This window comes from Globicephala melas, chromosome X (genome assembly GCF_963455315.2).
Source record: "Globicephala melas chromosome X, mGloMel1.2, whole genome shotgun sequence".
Lineage (NCBI taxonomy): Eukaryota > Metazoa > Chordata > Mammalia > Artiodactyla > Delphinidae > Globicephala > Globicephala melas.
In genome coordinates this window covers 68,414,019-68,435,951 of record NC_083335.1, presented here as the reverse complement: position 1 = coordinate 68,435,951, position 21,933 = coordinate 68,414,019, and positions in this window count along the sequence as shown.

Below are 21,933 nucleotides of genomic sequence, written 5' to 3'. Positions count from 1 at the left end.
TTTTTGCTTCTGTTTCCTTTGCCTTAGAAGACAGATCCATAAAAATATTGCTACTATTTATGTCAAAGAGCGTTCTGCCTGTGTCTTCTCCCGGGAGTTTTATGGTTTCCGGTTTTACATTTAGGCGTTTAATCCATTTTGAGTTTATTTTTGTATGAGGTGTGAGAAAATGTTCTAATTTCATTCTTCTACATACAGCTGTCCAGTTTTCCCAGCACCACTTACTGAAGAGATTGCCTTTAACCCCATTATATATTCTTCCCTACCTTGTCATAGATTAACTGACCATAAGTGTATGAGTTTATTTCTGTGCTCTCTATTCTATTCCATTGACCTGTGTCTATTTTTGTGCCAAGAAATCAGTGAGCATGATACCTCCAGCTTTGTTCTTTTTCTCAAGGTTGCTTTGGCTACTGGGTGGGGGGGGTCTTTTCTGATTTCCATATAAGTTTTAGGATTATTTGTTCTGGTTCTGTGCAAAATACCATGGGTATTTTAATAGGAATTGCATTAAATCTGTAGATTGCTTTGGGTAGTATGGCCATTTTAACAAAGTTAATACTTCCAATCCATGAACACGGGATATCTTTCCTCTTTGTATTGTTTTCAATTCCCTTCACCGGTGTTTTATAGTTTTCAGTGTATAGGTCTTTCACCTCCTTGGTTAAGTTTACTCCTAGGTATTTTATTCTTTTTGATGTGATTTTAAGCAGGATTGTTTTCTTGCTTTCTCTTGCTGATAGTTCATTATAAGTGTATAGAAAAGCAACAGATATCTGTATATTAATCTTGTATCCTGCAACTTTACTGAATTCATTTATTAGTTCTAGTAGTTTTCTGATGGAGACTTTAGGGTCTTCTATATATAGTATCATGTCATCTGTAAATAGTGAGAGTTTTACTTCTTCCCTCCCAATTTAAATGCCTTTTATTTCTTTGTCTTGTCTGATTGCTGTGGCTAGGACTTCCATTACTATGTTAAATACACGTGGTGAGAGTGGACATCCTTGTCTTTTTCCCAATTTAAGAGGAAAAGCTTTCAGCGTTTCACCATTGAGTGTGATGTTAGCTGTGGGTATTTCATATATGGCCTTTATTATGTTGAGATTTGTTCCCCCATATCCACTTTGATGAGAGTTTTTATTATGAATGAATGTTGAATTTTGTCAAATGCTTTTTCTGCATCTATTGAGATGATCATGTGATTTTTATCCTTCCTTTTGTTAATGTGGTGTATCACATTGATTGATTTGCGAATGTTGAACCATCCTTGCATCCCTGGAATAGGTCCCACTTGTTCATGATATATGATCCTTTTTATATATTGTTGAATTCAGTTTGCTTATATTTTGTTGAGGATTTTTGCATCTATATTCATCAGAGATACTAGCCTGTAATCTCTTCTTTTGTAGTGTCTTTGTCTGGTTTTGGTATCAGGGTAATGGTGGCCTCGTAGAATGAATTTGGGAGTGTTCCATCCTCTTCAGTTTTTCGGAAGAGTTTGAGAAGGATAGGATTCTTTACATGTTTGGTAGAACTCCCCTGTGAAGCCATCCAGTACTGGACTTTAGTTTGCTGGGATTCTTTTTAATTACTAATTCAATTAGTACACTGTACACTCTCCTCAGCAACAGCAGCCCTCGCCCTAGTGGGGAGCTGTGCTGGAGCAAGAGAGGTCATAGTGGGTGCTTGATGTGGGCCAGGGCACATGTTGGGGAGTTCGTGGGATACTGGCCAGAGTCCCAGGCAGTTTTGATCTGCTTCCTCTGCCTTGTTTTGGGAGTAAGCAAGTGTGTGCATGCTCTTCAGGGGCACAGACTATGTTTCTTACAGCCCTCCTGTTAGTCCCACTAGCTTTCAAAGCAGCTAAGAGGACTTGTCTTCCCAGTGTCAGACCCCAGGGCTGGGGTGCCCAATATGTGGTTTGAACTGCTCACTCCCCAGGGAGGATCTCCAAGTCCACATAATCCCTCTCCTCTTCTATGTCCCCTCCAAGGTGCACAGGTCCTGACGAGATCACTTCTCCTCCCTTTCTACGCAACTTCGTTTGGATCTTTCTTTACAGCTTTGGTTGCAGCAGAGTCTTTCTGCCTCTCTCTAGTTTGTTTTCAGTGAGAACTGCTCCACATGTAGATGTATTTTTGATGTGTTTATAGGGGTAGGTGAGCTCAGTGTCCTCATACGCCACCATTTTGATCTCTTCCCCAAAGAGACAATAATCTTAAAGAATTTTTACAAGTCTTTTTTTAATAAATGTATTTATTTAATTATTATTTTTTTAAATTTTTGGCTGTGTTGTGTCATTGTTGCTGCGCAGGCTTTCTCTAGTTGTGGCGAGCGGGGGCTACTCTTCGTTGTGGTGCGTGGGCTTCTCATTGCGGTGGCTTCTCTTGTTGCGGAGCACAGGCTCTAGGCATGCGGGTTTCAATAGTTGTGGCTCATGGGCTCTACAGTGCAGGCTCAGTAGTTGTGGCACATGGGTTTAGTTGCTCCGCAGCATGTGGGATCTTCCCGGACCAGGGCTTGAACTTGTGTCCCCTGCAATGGCAGATGGATTCTTAACTACTGCACCACCAGGGAAGCTCTACACGTCTTGAAAAAGTTATAAAGAGACTAAAAATAGTCTTTATGTAAAAGAAGGACCATGGTATTTTGTGTCACACAGGCCAGGATTCAAATCCTTGCTCTGCCACTTATTATTTGCATGACCTTGGGCTTAGCTTTTCTCAGCCTCAATTTCTTCATGTTGTAAAGACAATACTATTTACTTCTCTAGTTACACTTACACACACAGACACACAGACACACACACACACACAAACACACCCCTCCCTAACTTACAAAGAGCTTTCATAAATCATTACGAATCAACATGAAAATGATGAACTCCTCCCAAAAGAAAAATGGGCAAAGAAAAAGAACAGGCAATTAATGGAAAATTATATACAGATAATCAATAAATACAGTTTTTGAAAAAATGTTTAACCTCACCACTAGTCAAAGACATGCCAATAAAAATGAAATATAATTTTTAACCTATGAGACTGGCAAGGAATAAAAACATTGATAAAATCCAGTGTTGATGAAAGTATGAGAAAATGTACTATTGGTGATAATGCAAACTGGTACAACATTTCTATAAGGCATTTGATAACATCCATTAAAACTGATCTAGAAACTTCTACACTGAAAGCTGCAAAACATTCTAACGAGAAATTTTTAAAGGCCTAAATAAATGGATATACCATGTTCCTAGACTGAATGACTCAATATTGTTAAGGTGCTAAACCTCCCAAAATTCATCTATAGATTTAATAAAATTGTAATAATAATCCCACCAGGTTTTAAAAATAGAAATTGACAAGCTGATTTTTAAATGTCTGTGGAAATGCAAAAGACCTAAAATATCCAAAGGAATCTTGAAAAAGAATAACAAAAGTTGGAGGATCTATATTCCTGACTTTAAGACTTACTACAAAGCTACAATATTTGACAGACAAATAGGTCAATGGAACAGAACAGTGAGTCCTATACATATAAAGTAATTTGATTTTTGACAAAGCAATATTGAACTGGGGAAAGGAAAAGTCTTTCAACAAATGGTGCTGGAATAACTGGATATCAATACAGAGAAAATAAACCTCAACCCCAACCCTACACCATTCACAAAAAACTAACTGAATGTCAATTATACCTCAATAAAGCTGAAATTTTTAGAAAACTAATTGAAGATGGATCATGGAACTAGCCATAAAAGATAACTGTTAAAACTATAAAGTTTCTAGAAGAAAACTCAGGAAAGGATCTTTGAGACTTGGGGATAGGCAAAGCTTTCTTAGAAAGGACACAGAAGGCAGTAATCATAGAAGAAAAAACTTATAAATTAGATTTCACCAAATTAAAAGAACCTGTTCATCAAAAATCACCACACACACAAAAAATCACCACTAAGAAAATGAATAGGTAAGTGACAGACTAGGAGAAAATATTTGCAAAACATATACCTGACAAAGAACTTGTTACCAGAGTATAGAAAGAACTCCTATCTTAGAAAATGATGTCAAAATATATAGAATGTGTTGAAAGTCACAATGTAGGAGAAAGATAAATGGCATCTCTGTTTACCAGATGGTCTGTGGTCATAGCAACCAGACCTGTAGGTACAACAGGAGGAGGTGTCTTCCGCACAGTCTTAACAGGAGCTAAAGGAACCACTTCCACAGGCACTGCATGAGTATACTCGTTTCGCTACCTCTCTGCCAGCAACACGTATAAAAACTTCATCTGTAAGCATAGGTACAGGGAGTATATGGGAAATCTCTGCCCCTTCCCCTCAATTTTGTTGTGAACCTAAAAATTTCCCAAGAAATTAAAGTCTTAATTTAAAAATACAGAAAAAAGAACTCCTACAATTTAATAATTTAAAAAGTCAAGCAATCCAATTTGAAAAATGGAGAAAATATTTAAATAGACACTTCACAAAGAAAGATGTATGAATAGTCAATAAGCATGTGAAAAAGTGCTTGACATCACTAGTCATCAGAGAAACGCATATTAAAACTATAATGAGATACTACTACACACCAAAATGGCTAAAATTTAAAAGACTGACCATATCAAATGTTGGACAGGATGAAGAGCAAGTGGAATTCCTATACATTGTCAATATGAATATAAAATGGTACAACCACTTAAGAGAATTGTTCTGAAGTGTCTTATAAATTTAAATATACTTCTACCCTACAGTCTAGAAATGCCACTTCTAGATACTTACCAAAAACAAAGGAACAAAAACAAGAAAAGCATATGTTTACAAAAAGACTTGTACTAGAATGTTCATTGCAGCTTTAGTCATAATAGCTAAAAAACGTAAACAATTCAAATGTCCATCAATAAAAGAAAGGACAAACTGTGGTGTATTCATACAATGGAATGTCACTCAATAATGAAAAGGAGAAAACTTGATATGCACGATTAACATGGGAAAACCTCAGAAACATTATGCTGAGCAAAAAAAGCATTACACAAAAATTGTTCCTTACAAGCTATAGATTTTGGAATAAATGTTGGTTAATAAATGCATTAATAAGTAATACATTTTACTTTAAGGAGAGAACCAGACAAGTACACAAAGATGCATGGGTAAGAATGTTCATCACAAGAGCTTATAATAGCAAGAAGACAATCTAAATGTCCAGGGGCTTCCCTGGTGGCGCAGTGGTTGGGAGTCCACCTGCCGATGCAGGGGACACGGGTTCGTGCCCCGGTCCGGGAGGATCCCACATGCCGTGAAGCAGCTGGGCCCGTGGGCCATGGCCACTGGGCCTGCGTGTCCGGAGCCTGTGCTCCGCGCTGGGAGGGGCCACAGCAGTGAGAGGCCCGTGTACCGCAAAAAAAAAAAAAAAAAAAAGTCCATTAGGAGAAAATTAAATAAAATTATGTCACATCCATACAATGCAATGCTACACAGCCACTTAAAATGATGATATAGTCTATATTCATTGACACAGAAAGAAGTTCAGAACATAAAGAAGTTCAGAACATACTGCTGAGTGCAAACAGAATGGATTACAAACAACATGAAAGAAAGAACAAGAAATTTCTCATCTATCATATTGGTAAGGATGAAAAATGACTGATAATACCCAATATTGACAAATATGTGGGAAAAACATATCAATACTTTCATATCCTATTGGTAAGGAGTGTAAAATGGTAGACTCTAGAAGGCTACATGACTATAATTAAAATTCTAAATGTGCATACCATTTCACATAGCAATAATTTCTAAAACTTCATCCTACATAAATACTCACATAGGCACACAGTTATGTGTACAAAGAATGTAGCAGTACTTGTAATAGCCAAACATTATAACAACCCAAATGTCTATCAGTGGATTTGGCTAAATAAAATGATGGTCCGTATATACAATGGAACACTATGCAGCTATTAAAATTAATTAGTTGGCATTGAATCAGAAAGTGGAATGGTGGCTACCACAGGCTGGGGGGGGGGTGGGGAAAGAGAAGATAATTTTTTTTTTATCAAAGGGTACAAACTTTCAGTTATAAGATAAATAAGTTCTGGAAACCTAATGTACAGCATGGTGACTGTAGTTAATAAAAATGTATTACATTGCTAAGAGAGTAGATCTCAAGTGTTCTCACCACATACACCAAAAAAAGATAACTATGGGAGGTATGTTAAGTAGTTTGGTTGTGGTAGTCATATCACAATGTATACATTTATCAAAACATCACATTTTATACCTTAAATATATACAATTTTTAAAAATACATATGTATATACAATTTTTATTCATCTAAATAAATAAATAAAATATTTTTTAAATGAGTGAGTTAACACCCCCAATAGGCAAAGCAATCTTGAGAAAGAAGAACATAGTACCACACTTCCCAATTTCAAACTATATCACAAAGCTAGAGTAATCAAAAGAGTATGGTATGGGCATAAAAACAGACACATAGATCTATGGAATAGAATAAATAGCCCAAAAATAAACCCATGCACTTATGGTCAATTAATCTATGACAAAGGAGACAAGAATATACAATGGAGAAAGGGCAGTCTCTTCAACAAATGGTGCTGGGGAAACTGGACAGCTACATGTAAAAGAATGAAATTAGAACATTTTCTAACACCATATACAAAAACAAACTCAAAATGGATTAAAGACCTAAATGTAAGATTGCATACTATAAAACTCCTAGAGGAAAACATAGGTGGTAAGTTCCTTGACTTGGGTCTTGGTGATGATTTTTTGGATTTGACATCAAAAGCAAAGGCAACAAAAGCAAAAACAAACATGTAGGACTACCTCAAACTAAAAAGCTTCTGCACAGCAAAGGGAACCATCAATAAAATGAAAAGACAACCTAATGAATGGGAGAACATATGTGCAACTCATATATCTGCTAAGGGGTAAATATTCAAAATATATAAAGAACTCATACACTCAAGAGTAAAAACAAACAAACAAAACAGAAACCTGATTTAAAAATGAGCAGAGGGGGACTTTGCTGGTGGTGCAGTGGTTAAGAATCCGCCTGCCAATGCAGGGGACACAGGTTCGAGCCCTGGTCCAGGAAGATCCCACATGCCTTGGAGCAACTAAGCCCATGTGCCACAACTACTGAGCCTGCGCTCTAGAGCCTGCGAGCCACAACTACTGAGCCTACATGCCACAACTACTGAAGTCCACAAGCCTAGAGCCCATGTTCCGCAACAAGAGAAGCCACCACAATGAGAAAAGCCTGCACACTGCAACAAAGAGTGGCCCCCACTCGCCACAACTAGAGAAGGCCCGCACGCAGCAATGAAGACCCAACACAGCCAAAAATTAATTAATTAATTAATTAATTTTAAAAAAATGAGCAGAGGATCTGAATAGACATGTTTTCAAAGAAGACATACAAATGGGCAAGAGGCACACGAAATGATGCTCAACATCACTAATCATCAGGGAAATGCAAGTCAAAACCACAATGAGATATCAACTCACAATTGTTAGAATGGCCATTATCAAAAAGACAAGAAATAGCAAGTGTTGGCAAGGATGTGGAGAAAAGGGAACACTTGTGCACCATTGGTGGGAATGTAAATTGGTGTAGCCATGAGGGAAAACAGTTTGGAGGTTCCTCAAAAAATTAAAAATAGAACTACCATATGATCCAGCAATTCCACTTTTTGGTATTTTTCTGAAGAAAATGAAAACGCTGGACTTCCCTGGTGGCACAGTGGTTAAGAATCTGCCTGTCAATGAAGGGAACATGGGTTCGAGCCCTCTTCCGGGAAGATCCTACATGCCTCGGAGCAACTAAGCCCGTGCACCACAACTACTGAGCCTGCGCTCTAGAGCCCGCGAGCCACAACTACTAAGCCCACACGCCCTAGAGCCCATGATCCACAACAAAAGAAGCCACTGCAATGAGAAGCCCACGCACCACAATGAAGAATAGCCCCTGCTCACCACAACTAGAGAAAGCCCACGTGCAGCAACAAAGACCCAACGCAGCCAAAAATAAAATAAAGATATATAAATAAAAAAGAAAATGAAAACGCTAACTCAAAAAGGTATATGCACCCCCATATTCAGTGCAGCATTATTTACAATAGTCAAGATATGGAAACAACCTAAATGTCCATCAATGATGTGGAACAAGCCTGTCTGTATATCTGGTAGCTCTCTCTTGCTTTCTTTTCCTTACCAGTATTCTGCCCCACGTTTGCTTCTGTGATGGTTATATTGCGTATCAAGCACACCCACGGTTGTAAAAATAGTATAGCAAAAAAGAAAAAAACTCAGTTACTGATGTACTAGATTTGTGTATGTCTTTTAAACATACATAGTTTCCACCTTACATGGAATAATCAGGAAAAGTGCAAAAACTCAAAAGTGAAATAAAAAAATAACTGTCCATCAATGGATAAATGGATAAAGATGATGTGGGAAATATATACAGTGGAATATTATTCAGCCACAAAAAAGAATGAAATCTTACCATCTGTGACAACATGGATGGACCTTGAAGGCATTATGATAAGGGAAATAAGTCAGAAAAAAACAGATACCATATGATCTCACTTGTATGTGGAATCTAAAAGCAAACAAACACACAAAAAACAAAACAAACCAAGCTCATAGACATGAGAGAACAAATTAGTGGTCGCCAGAGGTGGGGGGCAATATGAGTAAAGGGAGTCAAAAGGTACAAACATCCAGTTATAAAATAAATAAATCATGGAGATATAATGTAAAGCATGGTGACTGTAATTAATAATACTGTATTGCATATTTGAAAGTTGCTAAGAGAGTAAATCTTTTTTTTTTTAATAATCAACAAGAACCTACTGTATAGTACAGGGAACTATACTCAATACTCTATAATAACCTATATGGAAAAAGAATTTGAAAAAGAATAGATATATTAATATGTATAACAATCACTTTGTTGTACACCTGAAACTAACACAATATTGTAAATCAACCATACTCCAATATAAAATAAATTTTTTAAAAAAATGAAAAAAAGGGACTTCCCAGGTGGTGCAGTGGTTAAGAATCCGCCTGCCAGTGCAGTGGACAAGCGTTCGAGCCCTGGTCCGGGAAGATCCCACATGCCTCGGAGCAACCAAGCCCGTGTGCCACATTACTGAGCCTGAGCTCTAGAGCCCATGAGCTGCAACTACTGAGCCTGTGTGGCACAACTACTGAGCCCGCGTGCTGCAACTACTGAAGCCCATGCGCCTAGAGCCTGTGCTCCGCAACCAGAGAAGCCGCCGCAATGAGAAGCCCGCGCACCACAACGAAGAGTAGCCCCAGCTCACCGCAGCTAGAGAAAGCCCACATGCAGCAACAAAGACCCAATGCAGGAAAAATAAAAAAGAGAGTAAATCTTTAAAAGCTCTCACCACAAGAAAAAAAAGTTTGTAGCTATGTATAGTGATGGATGTTAACTAGACTTATTTTGGTGATCATTTCTCAATATACACAAATGTTGAATCATGTTGTACACCTGAAACTATTATAATGTTATATGTCCATTTATACCTCAATAAAAAATTAAGTTTGAATTTAGAAAACATGAATGCATTGATGCTGTATGTATAAAAAGACAAAAATGTCCAAAATATATTATGCAAAAAGGAAGTTGCAGAATGGTGTACAAAATATAGCATGCGGGGACTTCCCTGGTGGTCCAGCAGTTAAGAATCCACCTTCTAATTCACGGGACACGGGTTCAATCCCTGGTGGGGGAACTAAGATCCTACATGCTGCGGGGCAACTAAGCCTGTGCACTCTAGAGCCCTCGCGCCACAACTAGAGAGCCTGCATGCCGCACACTCTAGAGCCCATGAGCCACAACTAGAGAGAAGCCCGTGCACCATAACAAAAGATCCCGCATGCCACAATGAAGATCCTGCGTGCTGCAACTAAGACCTGATGCAGCCAAATAAATAAATATTAAAATAAAATATAATATAGTGTGTACCCATTTATTATAAAAATTATCTGAAAGTATATGTGTAGATGAAACTCTGGAAGACTTACACTAAATTCTTAACAGGGGTTATCTCAGAGTGATAGAATTACCAGAGACTTACACTGTCTAGGTTGTAGGTTTATATTATTAAGCAAATCTTTTATAACACATATTATGTTTAAAATAATAATAACACGTTTGAAAAATAAAGTGGAGGGGTTATGGATCTGAAGGGCAATTACAAAGGATTAAGGTAGTGAGAAAGCTGGAACAAACCAAAGTCAAGGACAAAGAATGAGATAATGGAATTTTACATTTTCAGTAGAGTAATTCTGGGAAATGACCAAATCCAGGAGCGGGTGGAGAGATTTTTGTCACAGAAGTAGAGTGGAGAAGAACACTAGCTGTGGCCAGGGAACTGTGAAGCTAGGGTGTTGCTTGGCCAGTCCAATCTCAGAGCATTGTGATCGGCTAGCAGGTGAAGAGCTGGAGTTTGGGAAGAGGGGAGAATAAGAACCAGATGCCCGAGTTCTCAAAGAATATAAGGAAATATAAAAGAAGTTAATAAATGACTACATCAAGAAGGAATAAAGAATTCCCAGCAGGAATTCCCTGGTGGTCCAGTGGTTGGGACTCCACATTCTGACTGCCAGGGGGCCGGGTTCAATCCCTGGTCAGAGAACTAAGATACCAGAAGGTATGGGACGCGACCAAAAAAAAAAAGAAGGAATAAAAAGTAATACTACCAGAAGGCATGAGCCTCAAAGGAGAAACTTTTAATCTGAGAGTTGAAAGCAATGGTCTGAAAACAGTGAAGAATAAGAATGATAACTTCTCCTGTGAAACAAATAAAAATGACTAATGACTGAAAAAGATAAATAACTCTCCAGTAATGGTGAGGTGTAAGAATATGGGCACTCTCATGTATGGCTGTTAAGAATGTACATTAGAACAAACTTTCTGGATAAAATTAATTTGGCAGTATTTATCGAATTTTTTAATTCTCATGCCATCTAATTCAGCAGTTCCAATTCCATAAATCTATCCTACAAATCCATTCACATGTACTCAAACATAGATGTAAGGATGTTCATTGTGGCATTGTAATAGCAAAAACAAAACAAAGCTGGAAACAACCTAAATGTTCATCAGTAAGGACACTGGTTAAACAAATAACATGAGGCTTTTACTCAAGAGCCATAGCAATAAGGGAGGTGTATCCTTGGGGAGAAGCAAGGCTTCAGTTAAAGCAACTGAAAAGAGAATTGGGGGAGGAAATTTAGTGTACACTTGAGTTTGTTTACAATGAAATCAGTTTTGCAGAAAACACCGTGCAAAGAATTGGCAAGAGAGGCAACAGTGGGTGGATGAACGGGGTAAGGGAAGGTGTGAAAGGGTAGCTGGAAGCTCAAAAAAGAGTGAACAAAAAGGCAAATGATCAAGGAGGCTTGCAGGATAAACTGGCTTTCAGGTTAACTGGATCCTTCAGTATAAGATGCCCTTACCCCACCCTTGAAAGTCCAGGAAACTCCTACTCATTCTTTAAGTCTCAGACCAAAGATTATCTTTAATGAGGCTTTCCCTAATACCCTGTGGTAGAGTTATGAAATCCTTCCCTCAAATCCTATAGCAGTTTATACAACCACTATTATAGGATTTATCACTTTTGATGAGGGATACTTAACATGAGGTTTATGGATGGCAGCAGGTACACTCAAAAAATTCACAGATAAGAAAAAGAGAGAAGTAAACAAAGGATTACAAAATAGTATAAAACATAAATGAAGATCTAAATAAATGGAAAGATATACCACGTTCCTGTTGGGAAAACTCAATAACGTAAAGATATCAACTCCCCCTCAATTAAGCTGAAATTTCAATGTAATCGCAACTAAAATCTCAGCAAGATATTTTGTGGAATTTATTGGCTGATTCTAAAAATTCTCATGGAAGGAAAAATGAGGTAGATTAGTCAAGAAATATTTTAAATACAACAGAGGAAAACTTGCCTTACCAGGTATCAAAATTTGTGATAAAGCCTTAGCAGTAATTTTCATATTGATATTGATATTGACATTAATAGTGGCATAAGAACAAACAAATACATCAGCAAAACAAAAAGATGGTCCAGAGACACACTGATGTGTATAGGGGAATTTAGTATATGATAAAGGTGGCATTTCAAATCATTGGAGAAAGTCAATAAGTAGTGCTGGGACAATTAGCTACCTGTTTGGAAAAAAATTAAATTATAGCAATACCTCACACCACTCACAAAAATAAATTCTAAACAGTTTAAAGAATAAAACCTAAAAAACAAACTCAGAAACAACCTATGTTGGACAAAGATTCCTTAGATATGAAACCAAAAACATGAGTCATAAAAGAAAAAATCGATATACTGACCTTCATCAAAATTATGAATTTCTGCTCTTCAGAAGATACTGCTAAGAGAATGAAAAGACAAGCTACAGACTGACAGGAAATGTTTGCAAATCACATATCTGATAAAGGACTTGTACCCAAAAATACATAAGAACTCTCAAAACTCAATAATAGGGCTTCCCTGGTGGCGCAGTGGTTGCGAGTCCGCCTGCCGATGCAGGGGACACGGGTTCGTGCCCCGGTCCAGGAAGATCCCACATGCGGCGGAGCGGCTAGGCCCGTGAGCCATGGCCGTTGAGCCTGCGCGTCCGGAGCCTGTGCTCCGCAACAGGAGAGGCCACAACAGTGAGAGGCCCACATACCGCAAAAAAAAAACAAAAAACCTCAATAATAAGAAAACAATCCAGTTTTTTTTTAAGTGGGCAAAAGATTTGAACAGACATTATACCAAAGATGCTCAATATCATTAAGTCATCAGGAATATACAAATTAAGACCACAATGAAAAACCATTACATAAGGCTTCCCTGGTGGTGCAGTGGTTGGGAGTCCGCCTGCCAATGCAGGGGACACGGGTTCGAGCCCTGGTCCAGGAAGATCCCACATGCCGCGGAGCAGCTGGGCCCATGTGCCACAACTACTGAGCCTGCGCTCTAGAGCCCGTGAGCCACAACTACTGAGCCCACATGCCACAACTACTGAAGCCTGTGCGCCTGGAGCCCGTGCTCCACAACAAGAGAGGCCACCACAATGAGGGTCCCGTGCACTGCAACGAGGAGTGGCCCTGCTCCCCGCAAGTGGAGAAGGCCTGCGCGCAGCAACAGGGACCCAATGCAGCCAAAAATAAAATAAATAAATTTATTTTAAAAAAAAACATTACATACCTATTAGAACATCTTAAAAAAAAACAAAACCAAAAACTGACACTACCAAGTGCTGGGGAACTAGAAGTAACTGGAACTCTCATACATTACTGAAAGGAATACAAAATTGTATAACCAATTTGGAAAACAGTTTGGCAGTTTCTTACAAAGTTAAACACACACTGACTACACAACCTAGCAGTCTCACTCCTAGGCATTCACCCAAGTGAAATGAAAACTTGTGTTCACACAAAAACCTGATGCTAATGTTTACAGTGACTGCATTTGTAATCACTAAACGCTGGAAACAACCCAAACGTCCCTCAACTGGGGAATGGAAAAACAAACTGTGGTATATCCATACATTGGAATCTACTTAGCAATAAAAAGGAACAAAGTACTGATGATACAAGGAATGACATGGATACAATTTAAAGGCAATGTGTGGATTGGAATAAGCCAGTTTCAAAAGGTTATATTCTGTATGATTTCATTTATATGACAGTTTTGAAAACGTAAAACTATAATGACAGAAAATAGGTAGTGAGTACTAGGAAGTAGGGAGAAGGAGTTGACCATAAAGGGGAACTGGGGAATTTTTTGAAGTGATGGATCTATTCCATATCTTGATTATGGTGGTTGTTACACAACTGTATGCACTTGTCAAAACATGCAGAAATGCACACTAAAAAGAGAGAATTTTACTATATGCAAATTATACCTTAATTAAAAATGAAAAAAAATAATCCTAGCACACACATGCATACACAAACATACACACTTAGAAATGTATGAGAACAAAGGAACAAGAAGATTTTCGGGGGTGATGGATATGTTCGTTGTGGTGATAGTTTAATGGGCGTGTACATATGTCAAAACTCATCAAATTATATCCTTTATGTACAGTTTATTGTACATCAATCATACCTCAGTAAAGCTGTTTAAAAAAGGAGGAAGATATGTATGAGAAGAAAATATAAGTGACTATGTTTAAAACCTTGGAGTAGGGACAGCCTTCTTAAACAGACAAAAAAAGCAAAAGCCATAAAGGAAAAGAATGATATATATTTGACTACATCAAAATTTAAAGTTTCTATTCTAAAGACGTAAAAAATAAATACAAAAGAAGGGTAGATTGGGGGAAATGTTTGCAACATACATAGACAACAGATAACTAATATCCCCAAAATAAAGAACTCCTACAAATCAATAAGAAAAAACAACTCAATAGAAACATGAGCAAAAGATATAACAAGCAAATAATACAAGAGGAAATACAAATATTAATAAACATATGAAAGGAAGACATATAATTTGGCTAATAATCAGAACTATGAATCAAAACATCAGCTTTTGCCTTACAGATTTTTAAGTTTAAAAAGATTGATATCAATTGCTGGCAGGGGTATGGGGAAATAGGTGCTCTCATACACTGTTGTTGGAAATATTCAGCCTTTTGGTGAACAATTTTGTACCATCTATGAAAATGTAAAACGTGCATACCCTCCAACCCAGTAATTCTATTCTTCATTACCTACCCTAGAGAAACACTTGCATATGTCCACAAAAATATAAATTAGGAGTTTGGGATTAACATATACACAATGCAATATATAAAATAAACAACAAGGACCTACTGTATAGCACAGGGAACTATACTCAGTATCTTGTAATAACCTATAACAGAAAAGAATCTGAAAAATCACATACATATATATGTATGTATATACATATGTATAATATATGTATTATACATATATGTATAATACATATATATGTATATGTATTATACATATATATGTATGTATGTATAACTGAATCACTTTACTGTGCACTTGAAACTAACACATTACAAATTAACTATACTTCAATAAAAAAAGTTTTTTAAAGCCTTAAAAATGCAATATGCTTTGAGCCACTAATAGCAGTTCTAGGAACTAATTCTAACAAAATAATGAGATGCAAAAAAAAAAAAGATCAACACACAGGGTGTTTATTACAGTATTGTTTACAATAACAAAAAATTCAAGTGTACATCAATAGGAGACCATGAGATAAATTTTAGACATGGATAGAAAAAAGATTGACATCTACATAATGACATGTTGTGTTGCTATTTCTTTTATTTTATTTGTATTTTCTTATTTTCTACAATAAAGATGTGTTATACTTCCATAAGAAAACAATATAAAAATTTTAGTAGTAAAATTTTTTTTAAAAGAGTTAATGGGAAAAAACCCAGAAAACTAGAAACTATCTCTCAGTGATTCTCAAACTGCATGTGGTAAAGGACCAGTAACACCTGTAACTTATGTAATATTGCACATCAACTACATTTCAATTTTAAAAATGAAAATAATTATTAAATGGTAAATGTTATGTTTATTTTACCACAATTAAAAAAAGGGAAGTGGGAAATGCTATATGCATACTATAGAATACTATGCAGCATGTCTTGTATCAGAAACACTGATTTACCTCATTCCCTTAGGTATATTGCCAAGTGGAAAAGCAAGCTGTGGAACAGTGTGGAGTATATCACTTATGCAGGAAAAAATAAACAAAAAATATATTTCTAGTTTGAAATACACAGAAGATGATCTGGAAGAACAAACACCAACCTAGTAACATTGGTTTCCTCTGGGACAGGGACCTGCATTGCAGGGGCTGGAAAGAAGAACTATCTATAATGTTTGACTTAATAAAAATATATTCATGTATTACTTGAAGAATCAAAATGCTTTTTATAAAAAATTAAAAGAATGGGTCAACTACAGAAAATATATAGTATGGTAAGGAAAAAAGGCACAGGTGCTGTGGGGATACAGAGAGACCTAAGTTCCCAGCCTGGGAAAACCAAGGAAGGCCTCCAAAAGGAAGTTGAAAGGAAAGCCTGAAATGAGCCTTGAAAGATGAGTAGAAACTAGCCAAGAAAAGTGTGAATGGGAACAAAAAGATGGAGAAGGTATTATAAGCAGAGGGAATTGTATGTGTGAAGGCATGGAGGCATGAAAGAACATAGCTTTCTCTGGGAACTGGAAATAGTTCATCAGGCTTGAAGCATAGAATCTATGTAGATGAATATAGGATTTGACTTTTACACTGAAAACAGTAGGGAATTTTTAAAGCTTACTGGAGTCACCTACCTGTTTTAGAAAGATCACTCTAGGTGCTGTGCAGAAAATAGATTGGACAGTAGTTGTAGACACAAAAAGGCCACTTTGAAAGCTACTTTAGCAATCCGGAAGAGAAATGATAAAAGGGAGTGGGAGTTGATGAAGAGAGGCAGGCAAGGAGCAACAAAGTGTTATTTAATAATGGACATTTTAAGTTTGAGAAGGATTTCCAAGTGGACATGTTCAGTAGGAAGTTGGATTATACAGGTCTGGAACTTGAGAGAGAGGTCTGATTAGAACCACATTCGGGAATCAGGTTACTGAAACCATGAGAATTCAGTCCTTTCTATATCATTAAACCTTACCCCCTCAACTGGGTCCTTTCCATCATCATTTATAAGTAGATGCAAGTCACTCACCTTTAAGAGGGGAAAAAATCCTTTCTCAACTCCATCGTGCCATTCTCTACTGTTTCATAAAAATATTTGAAAACTTTTTTATATATAATTTTTTAACTTTATTAATTTTAATGATTTTTTTTCTTTTTTGCGGGGGGGGGGGCACACCGCACAGCATTCAGGATCTTAGTTCCCTGACCAGGGATAGAACTCGTGCCCCCTGCAATGGAGGCACGGAGTCTTAACCACTGGACCACCGGGTAAGTCCCTGAAAACTCTTAAATGAGCTCTGTACTCAATGTTCTTCCCACTTCCCATCACTCCACGGAAATAGCTATTGCAAAGGTCACTAAATCTAACAGATGCCTTTCAGTCCTCATCTTACTTTACTCTCTCAGCAGCATTTAATACAGTATTAAATGTAACCCCTTCCTTCCTTCCTTCCTTTCAATAATACTCTATTCCCTTGGTTTTCATGACACCTCACCCTCCTGGTTTTCCTCTTACATCTCTTCCCATTCCTCAGCTTCCTTTGTGAGCTTCTCCCTTCTACCTCGTACTGCCTCTATAATCCAACCAAAGGCAGATAGTATATGACTGGGAAATTATTATGGGAGGGTTACAAATTCTGTTGCGTATAATCCTGCAAGCCTAAAAGATGCTTCTCTACCCACTATGAATCAATATCAAATGAATAAGCATAGCCTTCTGCTGAAGTAACCCACTGTGGTAGGCTAAATAGCCAAAGATGTCCATGTCCTAATCCCCAAAACCTGTGAATATTTTACCTTACATGGCAAGAGACTTTGCAGAAGAAAAAAAACTTTGATGATGTGATTAAGTTAAAGATTTCAGTGATTTAAGTTAAAGTTAGGGAAATTATCCTGGTGGCTTCTACATAATCACAAGGGTCCCTATAAGTGAAAGAAGGAGGCAGGAGAGTCAGAGAAGGAGATGAAAAGACAGAAGTAGAAGTTGAAGTGGAGATTGCTGGCTTTGAAGATGGAACGGAACCATGAGCCAAGGAATGCGGATATCCTCTAGAAGCTGGAAAAGACAAGGAACGGATTTCCCGGAAAGCCTCCAAAAGGAACACAGCCCTGCCAACACGTTGATTTTAGCCCCGTAAGACCTATTTGGACTTCTGACATCTAGAGCTGTAAGACAATAAATCTGTGCTGTTTTAAGCCATTGAGTTTGTGGTAATTTGTAACAACAGCAATAGGAAACTAATATACCCACTTTAAAAGGAAAAAAAATAGAGGAACAAACTGAATCCTAAGGAAAAGATGGCTGACCCAAAGAAACCTCTTAGGACTTTCTATCATGACAAGAAAAAACTCAAGGAACCTCTTCTCCAGAGTAAGTCTAGAGAGACCACCTGGTGATTTTTCTTCTATCTTGCCTTAAGGGCTGTTTGTCTGGATGGGCTAGGTACTCTCCCACTCCCACCCTCCAAAAGATACCTGGAACTAGGCTGCTTCTTCCCTTCCCTTCATCCCAGATGAGGATTTCTCTAGGAAGATGTTAGCTCACCTATAGACTACCTCTTTCCCAGCATGAGGGTGGAGGCCAGGAAAGAGCCACTGCCATATAGGAAGTTCCCACTGATTGGCAGATGAGAGCTGGGTGTGGGGATGCTGGACTCTGAATAGGATCCTTCTTTACAGGAAATGACCCCCTCATCAGGTGTCCCATTGAATGCAGCCAACTACTAAGGTCAGAAAACATCATGGACAAGACTTCAATTGAGGAACCCTGGAGATTCACAATCCTAAATTCCCTTTATTCTTTGCTGTATTCTCTGCTGTATTCTCATCTATTTTCAAAGATGGTCCTTTGAAAATAAAGAACAAAAAAATATAAGTCACTCACATCATCCACAAAAATAAATCCTAGCTGTATCAAAGATGTAATCAAACACACAGAAACCCCTGTACAAGAAAACACGGAGGAATGTTTATGACCTTGGCATATGGAAGACCTTATTAAACAAAACACAAAAATCAAAAGCCAAAAAACAAAAGATAAATCTGACCTTGAAATTTAAAACTTCTACTCAGGAAAAGATACCATAGGGCTTCCCTGGTGGTGCAGTGGTTGAGAGTCCGCCTGCCGATGCAGGGGACACGGGTTCATGCCCCGGTCTGGGAAGATCCCACATGCCGCGGAGCGGCTGGGCCCGTGAGCCATGGCCGCTGAGCCTGTGCATCCGGAGCCTGTGCTCCACAACAGGAGAGGCCACAACAGTGAGAGGCCTGCATACCACAAAAAAAAAGGAAAAAAAAAAAAGATACCATAAAGTTAAAAGGCAAGAGATTGAGAGAAAATATTTGCAATATATATAAAACAAAGGACTAATATTTTTCTTTATTTATCCTGGATAAGAAAAAGACAAACAATATAGAAAAACAGGTAAAGGATATGAGCAGGCACATCACAGAAAAAATACAAATTGCCAATAAACATATGAATGGATGTTCAACTTCCCTCTTAATCAGAGTACTACAAATAAGCAATGAGATTCTATTTTCTACCTATCATACTGGCAAAATTTAAAGTTTGATAATATTCAGTGTTGGGAAGAGTAAAAGGAATTGAGACCTCTTACACTCTGCTGGGGGGAGCATAGACTAGTACAGCCACGTTGAAGGGGCATTTGGTAATATCTACTAAGATTACAAATGCATATAGTTTACGATACCACTCCTAGGTATATGCCCTAGAGCAGATGTTCAGATGTTCTCAAAAGGTGGTCCACAGATACCTGGAAGCTCCCAAGATCCTTTCAGGCGGTCTATGAGATTCAAAACTATTTTCATAAAAGTATTAAGATGTATTTGCCTTTTTTACTGTGTTGACATTTGCACTGATGGTGCAAAAGCAAAGGTGGGAGAAATAGAAAAAGCAAAGGTGGGTAAAAGGCAGTAGCACCAAACTGTACTAGTAGTCACTGTATTTTTTCACCACTGCACACTTAAGAATGTTCTTGATGAAGCAGTAAAAATTATTAAATCTCTATTGCTGAGTACACGGCTTTCTAATATTTTACCATGGCTATTCGGACTTGTGTTCTTGGCAGGTATTTTCTCAAAATGGACAAAGTGAACCTGTAACTTCAAGAAAAACAACTGACAATATTCAGTGCTGATAAAATCTGAGCTTTGGAGCAAAAATTAGAACTTTGGAAAACTTGCACCTCCACCATAGGTTTGGCAGCTTTCCAATACTTAACGACTTCTGATGAGAGCAGTGGTGATATGAATGAATGTGATTTTTTGACACTGTGTCAACATTGGAAAGACCTGCATAACTCAGTGAAACCAACATTTTCTAAATTGCCAGTGCAGGGCTTCCCTGGTGCCGCAGTGGTTAAGAATCCTCCTGCCAATGCAGTGGACAAGGGTTCGAGCCCTGGTCCGGGAAGATCCCACATGCCACAGAGCAAATAAGCCAGTGCGCCACAACTACTGAGCCTGCGCTCTAGAGCCCATGAGCCACAACTACTGAGCCCGCGTGCCTAGAACCCATGCTCTCCAACAAGAGAAGCTACCACAGTGAGAAGCCCACACACCACAATGAAGAGTAGCCCCTGCTCGCAGCACGAGAGAAGCCACCACAATGAGAAGCCCGCACACCACGATGAAGGGTAGCCCCCGCTCGCAGCAACCAGAGAAAGCCCGCGCACAGCAATGAAGACCCAACGCAGCCAAAGATAAATAAATAAATGAATTTATTTTTAAAAAAAAAAACTCTTCAGCAAAAATAAATAAATTGCCAGTGCATGTTATAAAATCATGCACCCGATAAAAGATCTATTAAAGTACAGGGTAGACTAATGGATTTTTTTTTTTTTTTTTTTTTGCTGTACGCGGGCCTCTCACTGCTGTGGCCTCTCCTGCTGCGGAGCACAGGCTCCAGACGCGCAGGCTCAGTGGCCATGGCCCACGGGCCCAGCCGCTCCGCGGCATGCGGGATCTTCCCAGACCGGGGCACGAACCCGCGTCCCCTGCCTCGGCAGGCGGACTCTCAACCACTGTGCCACCAGGGAAGCCCAGACTAATGGATTTTAATGCAACAAAATATGAAAAGTTGACTGATACGGTTTCAAAATCCACATTAAAGTAATCTTTAAAAATGTAATCTTTAAGAAACTACCACTTGTTGAGGATTGATGTAGTATGAAAGAATATCCACAATTATCTGAAAAGGCTATTAAAATACTGCTTGTTTTTCTAATTACATCTGTGATATACTTCAACCAAAACATCATAATAGATCAAATACAGAAGCAGATATGAACATCCAGATGTTTCATATTAACTCTATTAAAGAGACTTGCAAAAAATGTAACACAATTTTACTGTTCTAATTTTTTTTGCTTTGGCAAAGTTATTTTTCATCTAAAAATATTTATGCTAACATGTAATGGGCTTATTGCTGTTATTTTTAATGAAAAATTTTAAATTCTCACTATTAATTTCTAATACATTGAATAGTGATAGATATAAACCCACATAAATTCTCTTAGGAGTGTAAAGGGGTCCTGACATCAAAAAGTTTGAGAACAGGGCTTCCCTGGTGGCACAGTGTTTGAGAGTCTGCCTGCCGATGCAGGGGACGCGGGTTCGTGCCCCGGTCTGGGAGGACCCCACGTGCCGCGAAGCGGCTGGGCCCATGAGCCATGGCCGCTGAGCCTGTGTGTCCGGAGCCTGGGCTCCGCAGCGGGGGAGGCCACAGAGGTGAGAGGCCCGCGTACCGCAAAAAAAAAAAAAAAAAAAAAAGTTTGAGAACCACTTCCCGAGAGAAACTCTGACAAAAAAGTCATGTCAGGAATGTTCATAGCAGGACTGCTTGTAAAAGCAAAAAAATTGGAAAAATCTAGTAGTCTATCGATAAGGAATGGTTAAATAAACCATTTAGTAGCCATTCTATGGTGTATTATGCCACATTTTTTTAAAGTGAAGTAAATCTTGATGTAGTGAAATTAAAATGTTTCCAAAACATTTAATGAAAAACTTTCAGGATATGTACAGTATGGTATACTTTTTGTAGAAATAAAGACACGACACATTTTCTTAAAGAAAAAAACCTGGAAGGCTACCAGGATACATACCAAACTGCTGACCTTTGGGTAGGGGAAGAGGACTAGGATTGTGGGTAAT